This window comes from Bos taurus, chromosome 13 (genome assembly GCF_002263795.3).
Source record: "Bos taurus isolate L1 Dominette 01449 registration number 42190680 breed Hereford chromosome 13, ARS-UCD2.0, whole genome shotgun sequence".
Classification (NCBI taxonomy): Eukaryota; Metazoa; Chordata; class Mammalia; order Artiodactyla; family Bovidae; genus Bos; species Bos taurus.
Genome location: NC_037340.1, coordinates 56,515,105 through 56,530,358, shown reverse-complemented (window position 1 = coordinate 56,530,358; position 15,254 = coordinate 56,515,105). Strand labels below are relative to the sequence as shown.

Sequence of the window (15,254 nt, the reverse complement as noted above, 5' to 3'; positions counted from 1 at the left end):
GCAGAATCGGGTGGAGCGGCTCTTAATAGTATAATTCACCACAGCTGCTTGAGCCCCTAGTACGTGCCAGGGCCAAAGTGCTTCTCCCTGTTGTTTAGTGACTAACTGGTGTCTTACTCTTTGGCACCCCATGGATTGTAGCCCACCAGGCTCCTCTGTCCATGGGATTTCCCAGGAAAGAACACTGGAGTGGGTTGCCATTTCCTCCTCCAGGGGATCTTCCCAGTCCAGGGATTGGACCCACATCTCCTGGATTGTAGGATGATTCTTTACAACTGAGCCACCGGGGAAGCCCACTTCTTCCTGTACCATCGTGATGAATCCTCATGGCAAGTGCACCTGGCTGGACCCTCCGCTCACTGGGGTCCTGAGGGCTGCCTACATGACACTGCTGGCCATGGGAGAGTGGGGACTGGCCTAGAGTCCTCCGACACTCTGCTGATCTGCCTGGGCTGACGTTCCCAGGGTTAGGCAGGCAGGGAGCCCTTGTTCAGTGCACTGAGGGATCTCATGGGCTGTGATTAATGGGACCAGGTCATGATCCTAGCATTGGTTATTTTTGAAGGCAGGATTTGGCCAGGATCCTGAGGCTGAAATAGAAGGTGCACTTTTGCTCTCTGGTGGGGTATTCTGCTGGGTTCTTGGTGACCTTTGTCCTAGACCAGAAGCCTCTGACACAGACTATAGCAGCGGTTTTCAAAGTGGGGTGCCTCTAGGCCAGCAGCAACATCATGACCCAAGAACTCCTTACAGTGCGTGTTCTCAGGCCCAGCCTCAGACCTGCAGGCTCAGGTGATGCCAGTGTTGCGTGTATCAGCGAGCCCTCCCCGGGGATCTGATGCTGAGCCGTCTGAGGAGGGTGGCCTGGGGAGATGACCGGTCCCCCTCACGTCCTTCCTTGTGGTCCCTGAGAACCTCTGTAATGACAGGCAGTGTAGAGGCAGGTCCCGACAAGGAGGCCCTGATGGCGAGTTGTCCCTCTTGGGAAGGGCTGGGGGCTGGTGTCAGGTTCTTGGTGTGTGTGGGCAGTGAAAAGATCCGTCCTGGCTGGGCAGCTGTTTCAGGACAGGGCCCTAGTGAAGGGCAACCTAGTTAGTCACAGAAAGCGTGCTTCTCTCCCATGACTGCTCCAAAGTGGCCAGGCCTGCTGCGAGGGGGCTTTCTGGTACCTATGTACAGGGAATTCAGGGACCCCATTGTGCTCCCCAGCATCTCAAATGCACAGAGAGATCTGAGCTCAAGGCTGAATGTCAGCCTCTGATTTGGACTTTGTTTCCACTAGGAAGACAGATTGTTCAACTAATGCACATTTTAGCTTCGGATGAAATACCCAGGCGTTCAGGATCTGCTGTTCGTTTGTAAAGTTTCCTTGCTCAATACATCATTCGTTTGCAGAGATGCCACTAACTAATAATTCAAAGTGGGTATACTTCACTCAACCACGATTAAAGAACTATAGCATACTTTTCTGAATGCCAGCAGTGAAATCTGCTTCCACCATCCATCTTTACTTTGATTAAACTGTCCTTAACTAATAATTCCAGATGGAAGGATTTTAAATCAAGCATGGGGCTGGAGGGATCAGGGCAAACTCTCAATAACCATGAAGACATTTATTGCAAACAGTCTCCAGATGGGCGATTCTTAGGTCCTAAGAGTGAGTGATACTTCCTGGGATGATGTTGCAGAATGTGGGCCATTCACACCCATTGCATAAGAGTTGGGCAGCGAGGTGCAGCCTTCACATGCTGTGTTCTCGGATGGACGGCCAGGTTCTGGGAGTGTCCCTCCGGCCTGTCTTGCCCACGCCTGGCCTGGAATCCTATACCCTAGTCACACTGAGATTCTCCTGGCTCCCTCCCTCTTGCCTGCAGGTGCCAGCTGAGGTGGCCTGGCCAGCACCCAGGCCCCGGCTGTGTTCTCCTCTGGCCCGCGGGCTCTTCACATGGCCCCCTCACATGGCACGGGGGAAGTGCGCCACCTCCTGGCTTGTCTGCCTTTCTGTTTGGCCACAGGCAAGCCTTCCAGGGGCAAGTGCTGTCTTAACCTCTTCTGTTACACTGCACGGAGCCAGGTGCGAGCTGGATGCTTCAGCAGTGAGAGCTGAAGTAACAGCTGAGTGACAAAGCCCCTTGCTGGTTCATGTGGAGGACAGATGGCCGCAGGATACATGGTAACAATGGATGGAATGTGCCAGAACGGCCTGGGGAGCTTATTAGAAATGCAGAACCCTGGGCCCCACCCCAGGCCTGCAGCACCTGTGTCTGCATTCCAGTAAGTGTCTGAGATCCCCCAGTGATACGTGTACACCTTAGAGTGGGATAACCACTAACACCCATTATCATCGGCAAAACGTGTTATGCTTAAGTACATGTCTGTGACGGAATCTGTGGCCTTCACTTGATTCTCATGTTACCTGTGACCCCCAGAATTTAATCATGGCCTCAGGACCATCGAGTACAGGCCTGTGTTGACAAGCAGTTGTGCTTCCTTGATCAAATCCTGTGAACTATTTGGAATAAGATTTATTACGGGGCCTGTGTGTTCTCGGATGGATAGTGAGGTTGTGAAGTGATGATGAAGTTATGTGGTGATGAAGGTGGTGATGGAGCCTCTGGAAGGCTGATGCTTTCATGCTGGGTGTTTGGCCCAAAGTTCCCAGGGGTCAGCAGGGCAGGGCACTCAGCAAGGGGTGGGGTGGCGTGACACTGGAGCCCACAGGATGGACTAGAACCTGCTTTAGTGTCGTAGCACCCCAAATCGACAACATGAGTGATCTGCTGGCCACCTTCACACATCACTGGTCATGCACTTGGCCCAGGAGTTGCTGGAGCCAGAGGAGCCGCTGGTCCTCTTGCTGCCCTGGGACAATTGGCAGCGACAGGCAGGAGCTTCCACAAGGCCTGGCCCATCAGAGCCCATTTCACGCCACGTCATGTCTGCCTTCCAAGCTGCCCAGACATTTCTCTCCTGGCCACCCCTGACCTGGAATACACAGTCAAGGGAATGTGGGAGATGTAGATTATACCATGTCAGGATAAGGACTCACACTTGCCAGCCACATCCCACTGGGTCCAAAGCTTAACACACACTCAAGTTTTATTTCTACTTTGGGGACAGACTTTAAAGTCATGTTTGAATAGCAGAAGAGAGAGGAAACAAATTACCCCTACTGGTTTCTGAAGTCCCACCAAACCCACGAGGTATTCAGACACCAAAGGGAAAGTGGTTTTAGAATTTAGCACATTTTGATTATCTGCCAAGAAGGTCAACGTAGAAGATGACAGATTTGTGACCAAGATCAAGGGGATTAGCAGCTTCTTGGGCACCCTTCCAAAAAAAACGGCTGGCCTGAGGTCATCCAAACTGCTCCCAGCATGGAAGCAGAGAGCCACAGAGATCTACTCTGAGAGGAAATAGGACCAGGAGAAGGTCCTACTTGAAAATTGCACATAAAGCATGCTGGCTGAATTGTCAAGTGGAAGGAAAGTTCACTGTCAGAGAAAGAGTGGGGCTTGTTTGTCACAAGAGACAAAGTGCAGGGCATTGCCTAGAATGGGGACATCTCTGCCACATTATTCTGGACAGTAAGATAAACATGAGTCCGTGTTCTGATTAGAAATGCTTTTCACTCTCAGGGATGAAAATGTTCCCCATTGTAGTTTACACTTCCTGGTCCTCTGAGCAGTGGCCCCTAATGCAATTCTTTCGGGAGGCCCCAAAGAATTGGGAGTCCTAGAGACAGAAGGTTTGAGGCAGGGCATGGGGCACCAGGGAAGCGGGGTGAGAGGACCTGGGAGAACAGGACCCTGTGTGGAGTCTTATTTCCAGTTGTCTGAATTCTGCTATCACTTGCCTTTAGCATACTGCTCCTCCTCTCCTCTGAGGCATGCATGGGTGCGTGCTCAGTTTTGTTCAACTTCGTGACCCCATGGACTATAGCCCGCCAGGCTCCTCTGTCCATGGGATTCTCCAGGCAAGAACACTAGAGTGGGTTGTCATTTTCTTCTCCAAGGGATCTTCCTGACCCAGGGATGGAACTGGCATCTCTTGCATCTCCTGCATAGGCAGGTGGATTTTTTCCACTGAGCCACCAAGGAAGCCCTACTCAGAAGCATTGTGCAATTTTATGCCCACTAACTCTGCATGAGCCTTGGTGGGGTCATGTACTTGGGAAAGGAAAAGAGGGCATGTTTGGGTTTGAGACAGAATGCAGCAGTGTGTGAACCCCAACTATGATAAAGATGAGACATAAGGGGTCCTGGACAGAAGTAAGAGGAAGGGTTCGGTGACTGTCAGAAAGGATATGCCCTGCTCCTTGATTTCCTAGAATCCTCAGAAGCATACTGGGGAGGACTGAATTCACCAGAGAAATATGTGATGTTGACACTTGGGTTATTGAAACCAGATGGTGAAGGGCAGGGAGGTTCTGGAGGCTGGAAGATTGCTGCCCAGGTGTCCAGGAGACGTGTCCCATCTCTGGGTCTGCCACCCCAGGACTCTGCTGAATGATCACAGGAAAAGGATGCCATCTGCCTCTTTGGATCTCCTGAGCAGTCGGTGGTCTTGTCTGCCGGTGTGGAGCTGGTGGCTATTGACAGGGCTGAAATATTGTTCCTAATGGAGTGGGGATGAATTAGCCTGGTAATTTGCCCACGGTCTAAAACCCAAGGAACATCTGTTTGAGCCATAAGGGGCATATTTTTATGGCTGGAGGGAAGCCCAAGTTGAGGGGTTTGATTGCAACCATCAGCAGGGGTTGTTTGGAAGCTTCACAGAGAGGAGGCAATGAATTGCCACCCGGCACAGTGGCTCTAGTCCCCTGCGTAGTTACCCTTCTGCCCTCAGAGCCCATCTATTTTCCCAAAGGGTGGTGGCTCGAAGTGGGTTAGCACAGGCTGGCTCCTTTGCTCACACTGGGCCAGATAACCAGGGCTAATAATCCTAACGACAACAGCTCCAATTTACAGCACGCTTACTGAGCTCCTGCTGTGTTAAATCCACTATCTCCAGCTCCCCAACTTTGGTCGTTCAAATACCACCTTCAAGATCTTTGTTGTTTGTGTAACACTGGTCCTGTTATCGCCTTCATTAAAAACAAAACACAAACACACTCTCATTTTCCCTCTTAAAATAAATGGACTTAAAAAGTAAACCTCCCAAATGGAAAATGTCTTCTAAATGGAAAACTAATAACATTTGTCACGAATGGGAGAAAACCATAAAAAGATGATATGAAATATGTAATTAGAGACTTCTGGTTTCTGGCCCGGCAAGTAAGAAGCTGAAAGACACCATTTCATCTTGAGAACAGGTAAAAAGCTGAAACCACCAGCTCGTCTTCAATCTCTCAGTGTAGTGAGGTCACGGGGCAGACTATTGCTCCCAGACTGGAGAGACTGACCGGAAGTATAGAGAAACACAACGTGCTTGGGCAGAAAGCTCGCAGTGGTCAGTCCTGGGGTTAGGAAACCTAAACTCTGGTGGTTTGCTGAAGCTCAGTGTGGACAAGTCTGAGAAGGACAAACTCCAGGAAGATCCAGACATCAGGGTCCTGACACCGTGTGAATTTTACCTGGAGGAGCTCGGCCAGGTTTTCATAGTGAGTGTGGCAGGTGGAGGAGAGAGGGGTTGGGGGAATTCACTCTTGTTTCCGAGAGGGTAGGGGAAAAGGAATCATTTTTAAATACATCAGGGCATTATGTTTTCAATAAGGTCTGCCCTCAGGAGAAACAAGTCAGCCAGAATCTAACCTCTTGGGGATTCATCAGTGCCCCCCGCCCCCCGCCCCCAACTGACCTGGAGGAAGGGAAATACCCAACTCCTGCTCACAGCAGCCATTCTGTCCCACCTACGAGGAAATAAAAAAAGTCAGAAACACTTGTGAAGTTCACAGCGCAGAGGCACAGGCTCATTAAAAAGACTTAGACCTCCCATTCCTCACCAACATATCACTAAAGGCCTATTTACAGCATTTCCTTTTTCCCTCCTGGTACATCATATTCACTTATCAATAAAAAATTACAAGGCATACCAGAAGACAAAAAACACAATTTGAAAAGACAGAGAAAAAGCAGAATCAGATTCAGATATGGCAGGGGTATTTGGAATTATCAAACCACGAATTTAAAACAACTGTGATTAAGATGCTAAGAGCTTTAACAGGTAACATAAACAGCATGTAAAACCAAATGGGCAATGTAAGTAGAGAGAAATTCTAAGAACTGAAATGAAACGCTAGAGATCAAAAACGCATGAGAGAAATGAAGAATGCCTTTGATGGGCTTGTTAGTTGATTGGATATGGCTGAGAAAAGAATCTTTGCGCTTAAAGATCTCAACAGAAAGCAGCCAAACTTAAAAGGAAAGAGAACAAAAGATTAAAAGAAAGAAAAAAACAGAACAAAAGATCCAAGAATTGTGGGGCTACTACCAAAGATACGACACACATGTAATGGGAGTTACAAAAGGAGAAGAGGGAAGAAACATGTAAAATAGCAATGACTGAGAACTTCCCCCAAATGAACGTCAGATACCAAGTTACAGATCCAGGAAGCTCAGAGAACACTGAACATGGTAAAACGCCCCTACCCCTACCTACATCTAGGCTTATCATTTTCAAACGAACTACAGAAAAATCAAAGATAAAGAAAAAATCCTGAAAGAAGTCAAAGGAAAAAACACACAATACCTCTCGAGGGGCAAAGACAAGAATGACATCCGACTTTTCAAAAACTATGCAAGCGAGAGAGAGACGTGAAAGATATAAAGTATTGAGAGGAAAACCCCACCAGTCTACAGTTCTGTATCCTGTGAAATTATCTTTCAGAAGTGAAGAGGAAACAAAGACTTTCTCAGTCCAACAAAAATTGAGGGAATTTGTTGCCAGTAGACCTGCCTTGCAAGAAATGTTAGAAGTTCTTTAGAGAGAAGGACAATGATATAGGTCAGCCACTCACATCTACACGAAGAAAGAAGAGCATCAGAGGAGGAAGAGGCCAAGGTAAGATAAAAACCTTTCTTTTTCTTATTCTTAATTGATCTAGAAGATAACAGTTTATTTAAAAATAATTATAGCCACGATGAATTCCATATGTGTCTCTATATAATCTTTTGTCTGCTTATGTATAAGTGAAATGAATGAAAGTATCTTTTCCAATAATAGCTCTCATTAAATTAAACCCAAGAAATTTACAGCCCCTGGATATAGCAGGCTGCGTAAACACAGCAGACATGTGCTGGAATTTGTTTAGAAATTATCATGTTGGTTTCTGAGGCTTCTGGTGATCAAAAAGGCATAGGTTGCCGGAGTTTAAATCTGAGCAAATCTTGCCCATTGAGCAAGTCACATCAACCTCTCTGGTCTCAGCATTCCCATCTCTGTAATATGGCAACAGCAGTCCCTACCTCACTGGCTTGTTATGAGGCTTAGATAAGTTCATGTAACGCTCCACAAGGTTAGCTGTAAACATATTCACACAAGCTCACAGCCCGATTCTTGTAGGAAAAGAGACATGGCCAGGAAGCTCACTGCCACCCGAAGGGATGTCTGGCTGTGTCGTGTGTACACAGGAGGAGACTGGAAAGAGGGCGAAAGCGTGCGGGGAGAGCAGTTACTGCTTTAAGCTGAGAGTGGGGAGGAGGCGGCCCGAGACCTTCTCCTCACTTTGCCTTGTCTACCAGGCAGAGGCCTCTTTCCCATTCCATTTATTAATTGAGTAAACTCCATGATCCTAAATGAAAACACACCCTGAGCAGCAGAGACAAGCACTGTTCTCTGCACACACCGCTTCTAGAAAAGCAAGACTAACGACTGGTCAGCGAGAGACGGAGATGGAGCCAGGGCAGCTGCGTGATTGGCTAAAAGGCCCCGCGGGGCTGGCCCGTTCGTTCCTCCTTCATCAGACTGTTCATTCATTTGTTCGTTTGCTCACTCCAACATTTGTCTTCCTGCCTCATGGGTTCCTTTCTCTCCCAGATTTTGGCCCCACATATTTTCATTAGTCTGTTAACTCTTTGATATCTTCGAACAGATGATTTTAAATTTTTGTCCAGATTTTGTTATTTTTCAAATGAGAGGACTGGTTCAGAGACCTAGGCTAGTGTTGTCTAGGAAGAAGAACTTTCCCCAAACTATGTGCATGAAAACTTAGAAACATCTTAAGTCTAAAAATAGGGGGTCCATTATTGTACCTCCAGGTAAATGGAATAATACACTGCCATTAAAAGTGTTAAACATTTTATTATGATGATAAAATACTAACAGTAAAATTTTGAGGAAAAATCAGAATATAATTCTTTTATATTATTCCCGTTTTTGAAAAATGTCTGCCTGAGCATAGGTATATGACGAGGAAGAGTCACCTGAACTGTTTATGGTGGTTACTGCTCACTGGCTGGGTTTCTTCTCTATAAGCTTCTACAAACCCTAAATTTTATGCCTAGAGAATATATTCCTTCTAGAGTCAGCTTCAGGCACACAGAATGCTGTGTTACCTCTGTCGGGATGCTCTGTGTACTCGAGCAAGCCTTTGTGCCCGCACTGATGTCCACTGGAGGCCAGTGCCGCCTTGCGAGGGTCCTTGGGCCTTTCAGACCTGGAAGCTTCGTTTCCCTGATTTCCTCTCCGAGTTTGGGGGTAGATGAAGAGGGCACCGGGTGTGTCTCCTGGATGTTTTGTTTGCTGTTAAATTTCTTATCCATCTTTGTCTCATCAGTACCTCTTGGTGAACATTTATTGAGTCACCGCCTGCTAACACCACACTAAATGGACCGAGTTATGAAATGTTTGTGCTGGACGAGAGCTTAGAGATCCTGTAACAGACGAAGCCTTAGGTGTGAGACACACATGCCCTGCCCCTGCTGGGTGTCCTAGGTGGGGTATGTGTGAGTCTGTGTGTTTATATGTGTTAATGTATGAATGTGTGTACGTGTTTATGTATGTGTATACATGTATATGCATGAGTGTGCATGTGTGTATACGTGTGTGAGAATATATGTGTATATGTGTGTATATATGTATGCATGTATATGTGTGCGTGTTTGTGTACGAGTGTGCGTGTCTATGTGTGTAAGCGTGCATATGGATGTGTGTGTGTGTGTTTAGGGGAACATCCACCACTCCTGAGGTCCTCCATCCTCTCCTGGCAGGCTGCTTAGGGCAGGCTTGTGGAGCCCCACGTCCTGTGGAACGTCCTGTGAACACAGAAGCCTGGGGCCTCTCCCTGTGGAGGTGGGCTCTCAGCCTCCAGCTAGGTGGGGCCACATGTTGTCTTCACAGCACACAGTTCAGAACCCTGCATGACTGCCCGCTTGTGGTGCTGCCCGTCTCCTCAGCCTGGCCCACGCTGCCCTGCCCACTAGGCCCCTCCACGTGGCTCTTGATGCTGAACTCCTCGTCATTCTGTCCTTCAGTTGTGGCCTGGTCCCTCCTGGCACGAGGCCACCATTGTCACAGCTTCTCCCCTTGCTGGGACACCCCCTCCCACCTTACCTGTTCCCTTCACTGCCTACGCTTATGCTCCCCTCTGAGTTACCTGACTCAGCAAAGTCACCACATTCCCTCCTCAGAGCAGCATGGGAGAGGAGCCTCGTGACTCACCCGTGCAGTTTTGGTGTCTCCAGGGCAGGAGAGTGCCAGACAGCATCCCCAGGGCCTTGTCCCAAGCTCCTGGCCTCTCTGCGTCCCATCTTACTAACAGGGGTGGCCCACGGGGTCTCAGGAGCAGTCAGTCTAGGAAAACTCTCAGAAGGCTGGACGTACTGTGCAGACAGCTAGCCATGACCTGGTGCTGGTTATGGTCACAGCTTCAGGGCAGGGATCTCCCGCTGTCGACCTCCAGGCCTTGTCACCGCTCCTAAAAGATCCGCTTTCTGATTCATGGGCTTCCTCGTCATGAGAAGGAAACGCAGCCCTTCAGCCTCAGCAGCCCTTGAGACCACCTTCCTACTTGCTCTCTCTGCAGACATGGCCTGATGCCCACGCACTTCCCTCTTCTCAACTCAGACCAGTTGGAGAGGCTGGTCACTAGCTTTCTCCATCTGGCTCTGGGGTGTTGCCCCAGCAGGAAGGAGTGGTTTCCGGCTCACATCCTGCGCTTTGAGCCTTGTGAAATCTGGATGGACAGCGACGCCCTGCAAGCCTGAGCATGACCAACGACTGCCGCGTCTCAGGAGGTTACCTGTCCTGAGCATGAAACACAGAGAAAGGGTATCGCCCGGAGGCAGGCCAACCAGCAGTTTTCACAGCCCTGGGCCTGGGGACCGCAGGTCCTCTTTGCAGCCGTTTGGCTGATGGTAAACTTTCACGACACAGTGCAAAAGCCATTTAGCACCTTTACAGAAATTGGAAATGGGTGTTTCATGTGTGGTGGTGCTGAAAATTGAGAATAATGACAGAATTATTAACAACCGGCTTCCCGGGCTTGGACTCTTAATTGCCTGTGGTCTGTAAAGCTGACAACTAAGCACTGCAGAATCCAAATGTGAAATATTTAGTTTTGGGAGTCTGGGAGAATGGCTTCTAATTCTTTTGTTTATTGGTGGTAAGAAGTGCCTTCGGGGTAGAGAGATGTTGTAAAGGCAGCAGAGAGCATTGAGCTCGGAGCCACCGGCCCAGGTTCCTGCCCTGATTCTGTCTCCGTGGGGCCTGAGGTTCTCGTGGCTTTCAGGAAGCCGTGTAAACTGATGAGGACAAATGCTTCCTGTGTGACGATGCATCTTGCTCGGTTCCATGGTGGCACTGCAGGCAGCTACAGTGGGGAGAGGCTGAGCTAGAGTCGAACGGAGTGCTTTCCTGCAAGACTTCTCAGAGCCTTGAATAGTGTTATAATGACAGGAAATATTTATTAAGCACTTACTCTGAGCCGTCACAGTACACCACTTTGCATTTGGCCTCCTTTTATCTTCATTAATCCGTAGGCCAGGAGAAGCTGCCGTTGTTGTTCAGTTGCTAAGTCATGTCTGACCCTACGACCCCATGGACTGCAGCACACCAGGCTTCCCTGACCTTCACTGTCTCCTGGAGTTTGTTCAAACTCATGTCCACTGAGTCAGTGATGCCATCCAACCATCTGGTCCTCTGTCCACCCCTTCTCTTCCTGCCTTCAATCTTTCCCAGAATCAGGGTCTTTTCCAATGAGTCAGTTCTTTGCACCAGGTGGCCAAAGTATTGGATCTTCAGCTTCAGCATCAGTCCTTCCAATGAATATTCAGTGTTGATTTCCTTTATCAACTGGCTTGATCTCCTTGCAGTCCAAGGGACTTTTAAGAGTCTTCCCCAGCCCCACAGTTCAAAGGCATCAGTTCTTCAGTGCTAAGCCTTTTTTACAGTACAGCTCTCAGATCCGTACATGAGTACTGGAAAAACCATAGCTTTGACTATATGGACCTTTATCCATATATCTGGGGCTTAGAGATTATAAACAACTTCCCTCTTGTCCACAGAGCTACTGAGTGGAAGTGCCGAGTCTTTACCATGGGTCTGTCTGACCAAAGAGCCTGTCCTCTAACCATCATACTCTCTGTCTCTCTATCCTGTCCAGAGAACCCTAGATGGAACCTTGAAATCATGCAGTTCAGTGCTTACATTGTCCAGATCCGAAGATGAACGTCAAAAGATGGAGTCTTCTCTTAGCCTCTGAGGGGATGGAGATGAATTGCAGGACCCCTCTGCCCTGTCCTCCACTTTTCCCACATCCCTCTTTCTTTGGTGCTCCCTCGGGGTCCCTTGGAACAGGAGGGCAGGGCACCTGGGCCGTTTGCATAGTTGTTGGTATGTGTGCGCAGGTGCCTTCATGCGTGGCTCCACCTCCTTGCTGTGCAACTCTGAGCAGCTTACTCAACGTCTCTCTGCCTTCACACCCTCATCTGTAAATTGTGCCCCTTACTCAGGTTTGATATTGAGTGCTGATAGAGTAAATATGTAAAGTGGGGGAGTCATAAGCTGCGGGGCCAGGTGACTTTCCCCAGTGCACCTGGGGCTAGAGTCTGCTCTACTCAAGGGATGGGTCAGCCAGGCGGCTCTTGCCAAGGGAGGAGTAAAATTGGCAAAGAATTCTTCCCAGAAGGAAACAAAGGCCTATGTGAGCCTGGAAAGCAGAACTCTTTTTCTCCCATGCATGTCAAGGAGCGGCCAGCAGATGGCAGAAGCGAGCCAGGAAAGGGAGACTGTGCCCTGCCTGTTGGGCAGCAGCTGCCTTATAAAACCCCGTGGTGTTTGCTTGTTGTATTAAGAGGTCTCCAGCCTGAGAGCCGTCCTTCATTCTGAGCAGGACTCTAAACAAACTCAGGGGCTAAACAAACCTTGGGGCTCCCGTGTGCTCCCAGCAGGCACTGATGCCCACGTGCTCCAAAAGTGGGCCCCTTGCGGAGGCGATGGTCTTCTCTCTGCTCCTTGAACACCCAGAGCACTGAGGCTCAGGGTGGGAGTGGTTAGAGCACGGTACTCTAAGAAGGAGTCCTTGACAGTGTTCCCAACAGGGCAGTCCTGGTGCTGTGGTTCATCACTCACTCACCATTAAAGGTTGATGGGCCTCGACTGCATGCTGGTCCTCTTCCCAGCTCCGGGGTGCAGCATGGCCCGCGCATGACAGGTCTGTGACTGCCAGAAAGCTCACGTTCCAGTGGGATGGAAAGAAATAGCCTGCAAGGAGTTAAGATAAAGCAGGGTGGTGCTAGGTGCGATTAAGGAAGGGAAGAGGCTGTCCGGTAGGATTTATGTGGGGGACAGCTTTAGCGAGGGTGTTTGGGGAAGAAAGGATGAGACCTGAGTTAGCGCAAGGAGCCGCCGCCCAGGTAGCTGCAGGGTGTCCCAGGCACAGGGGTGGCTGGCCTGACCCTGGAGGTGGAGTGGCTCCTGTGTTGAGAACCAGTGTGGTCCGGTCACAGCAGAATACACGGGGTGGGGGGGAGAACAGAGGTGGGGCGGGGGCCCGGGCACCTGCAGGGAGGATCAGGAGTGGATTCCACCTGCAGAGAATGTGACATTGTCTGTATGGTTCAACCTGGTGCATCCACACACATCCCTGAGGATCTGGTCGTGAGCTTTGCAGACCCCCTCCTTCTGCCGGCCCCTCCCTCCAGGTGACTCAGTTGCCCAGGCGTCTGGAAACATCTTCAAGTGGCTTCTCGCTGTGTCTCAATGACATCATTTCCCCATGGTCTCCTGCAGGCGGCTGACCCGTCCCTCACCTACACATATGGCTCTCCCCGCCTCCGCCCCCAGCTCCTGGTCTAGGGAGGCCCTGAGCAGTTTGCTGGGGACTCTTGGGGGTGGGTGGGGGGCTCAGGCCTGCGGATCCAGTGCCAGAGGCCGGCATCCTCCCCTCTCCAGCTTGACTTGTTCCTCCCCTGGTGCTGGAAAGCTGAGACGTGGTCTCCACATCTGAGAAAACAGTTAAACTGACAATTCCTCACAGACTTCGGTTCAAATCCTTATTAGGCTGTTAAGTGAGAGGGGATTTCATTTCCTTCCCAGGCCTCCTCTCAAGGCCTTGCCTCTCCTGGCCTGCTGTAGTCACACGATGTGGCCAGGGAAGCAGCCAAGGTCCCGGCCGTGTCTGGGGAAACTGGGACCTGTGCAGTGAAGCTGAGGCTGGGGAGTCCCCAGGACAGGGTCCAGAGGGCGGGTGGGGTCCCAGAGGTGAGCCTAGCAGGTAGTCACTGAGGGGTCCTGGGAGCATGTGTTCCAGGGACACAGCCATGGAACACCTGCCTCCTTTGTGTGGATCTTACATTGTACATGTAAACAGAAGTACATGTAAACACACACCCATACATATAGACACACACACGTATACTCACACATACACACATAGACATACACAGACATGCAAATATGCACACATAGATACACATATACACACTCAAACCCACGCATATAGGCATGTATGTATACATGCACAGGCACACATACATGTACACATACATATATACCTATGCCTACGTACACACAGCTGTGCACACATATGGATGCCTATGCAAACGATGTAGACATATACCTGCATAAATCAGCCAGCCTGGGTCCAGCCCTGGTTCACTGCGGCCTGCAGGGAACTGCCTGCCCCCTGCGGGCTTAGTTCTCACCTGCAGTTGGACAGGGTGACAGCACATTTTCAGTGAGAAGGTGACTGGGCATTGTGACCCGGGGCTGTGCATTTGGGGCACCCTTGAAACATGAGACTTCCTGGGGGCACACATGGTCCTGTTAAAAACTGGATACTGCTGCACAACAAAGTAAATTTGAGGAAAAACCAAAACAAACTTTCCAATGGAACTTGGGGCCCCACCTGTCTCGACTCAGATCAGTGTCCCATTTAGGAAAGCACAGTCCAGTGAACAAAACCCCTCAAGGTGAGTGGAGTCTCGATGTAGGTTTCTCAAAGGACGTTAAAAAGATCCAGTTATGACTTCTCGCCACACCTAACCCTCTTCTTTGGCTTTCTGCTCCCCAGGCTCTCTCGCCCCCCTCCACATGGTACCTCTTCTAGAAACTTTCTTTTTCCCAGACCCTCAGCTGAGCCACCCTCAGGGGCCTTGTCTTGCTTTCTGCTCCTGCCTGGTCCCGCCCCCTGGTGACGTCACCCCAGCCTGGGGCTTGTGTGGGGAGTTGGTGGATGGGGAAACAGCACAGGGACCATTTTCTGGAACAGGTAATGGGGGAGAGGAGGGCTGGAGCCCTTCCCCGTGGTCACTGCGCTTCTTGTCACACACAGCGATTGGTCAAGTAACTTTGGGAGACAAGTCCAAGTACTGACCACCATGCCACCCAAACTCCCATGACCTGAACAGTCATCTTAATGACTAGTCAACATTTCATGCAAATTCACCCATAGAATAAAAAGTCCCTGTGATGGATCTGCGAGGATAGGCCAGCAGAAAGCACGGTGTGGGCATGCAGCTGAGTGGCCCGGTGGGCACTGCAGGGACCCCTTCGGTACCCCGGATCTCCTCCTATCAGACCTCCCCTGCCTCCCTGCCTGGGGGCTGAGCCCTCCATGGTGCCCAGCTTGCTCCTGGCAGGCTCTGGGGGCACTCCCAATGGGCTCTACCTGAGGAGATCCTTTCTTCAATCTGCATTTGTGGGGCTACATTTTATATGTGCCCCTTGCAGTGGAGAAGGAAAATACAACTTGAATCTGATTCTGTTCAGTGCAGTTAAATATTGTACCTCAACACTCCCCTCTGTGAGATCTTTCAGTGTGGACTAATTAGAAAGGAGGTGTTTTATATGCTTGCATTATGCCAAAACTCTTA

General features: G+C 49.9%; 1 long non-coding RNA gene across 2 annotated transcripts; it reads right to left on the bottom strand.

The window, feature by feature from the left end:
• Window positions 1-1,405: 1,405 nt before the first annotated feature.
• Window positions 1,406-14,083, bottom strand: LOC107133063 (uncharacterized). 2 transcript variants are annotated; one of them, XR_009496950.1, is made up of 4 exons: window positions 14,000-14,083; window positions 12,515-12,642; window positions 5,800-5,851; window positions 1,406-4,617 (listed from the first exon to the last, which is right to left on the bottom strand). It is a non-coding gene; the product is annotated as an uncharacterized lncRNA (long non-coding RNA). The 2 variants fall into 2 exon arrangements; XR_001501779.3 differs by lacking the exons at window positions 12,515-12,642; window positions 14,000-14,083 and adding an exon at window positions 9,601-9,940.
• Between the last annotated feature and the right edge of the window lie 1,171 nt (window positions 14,084-15,254).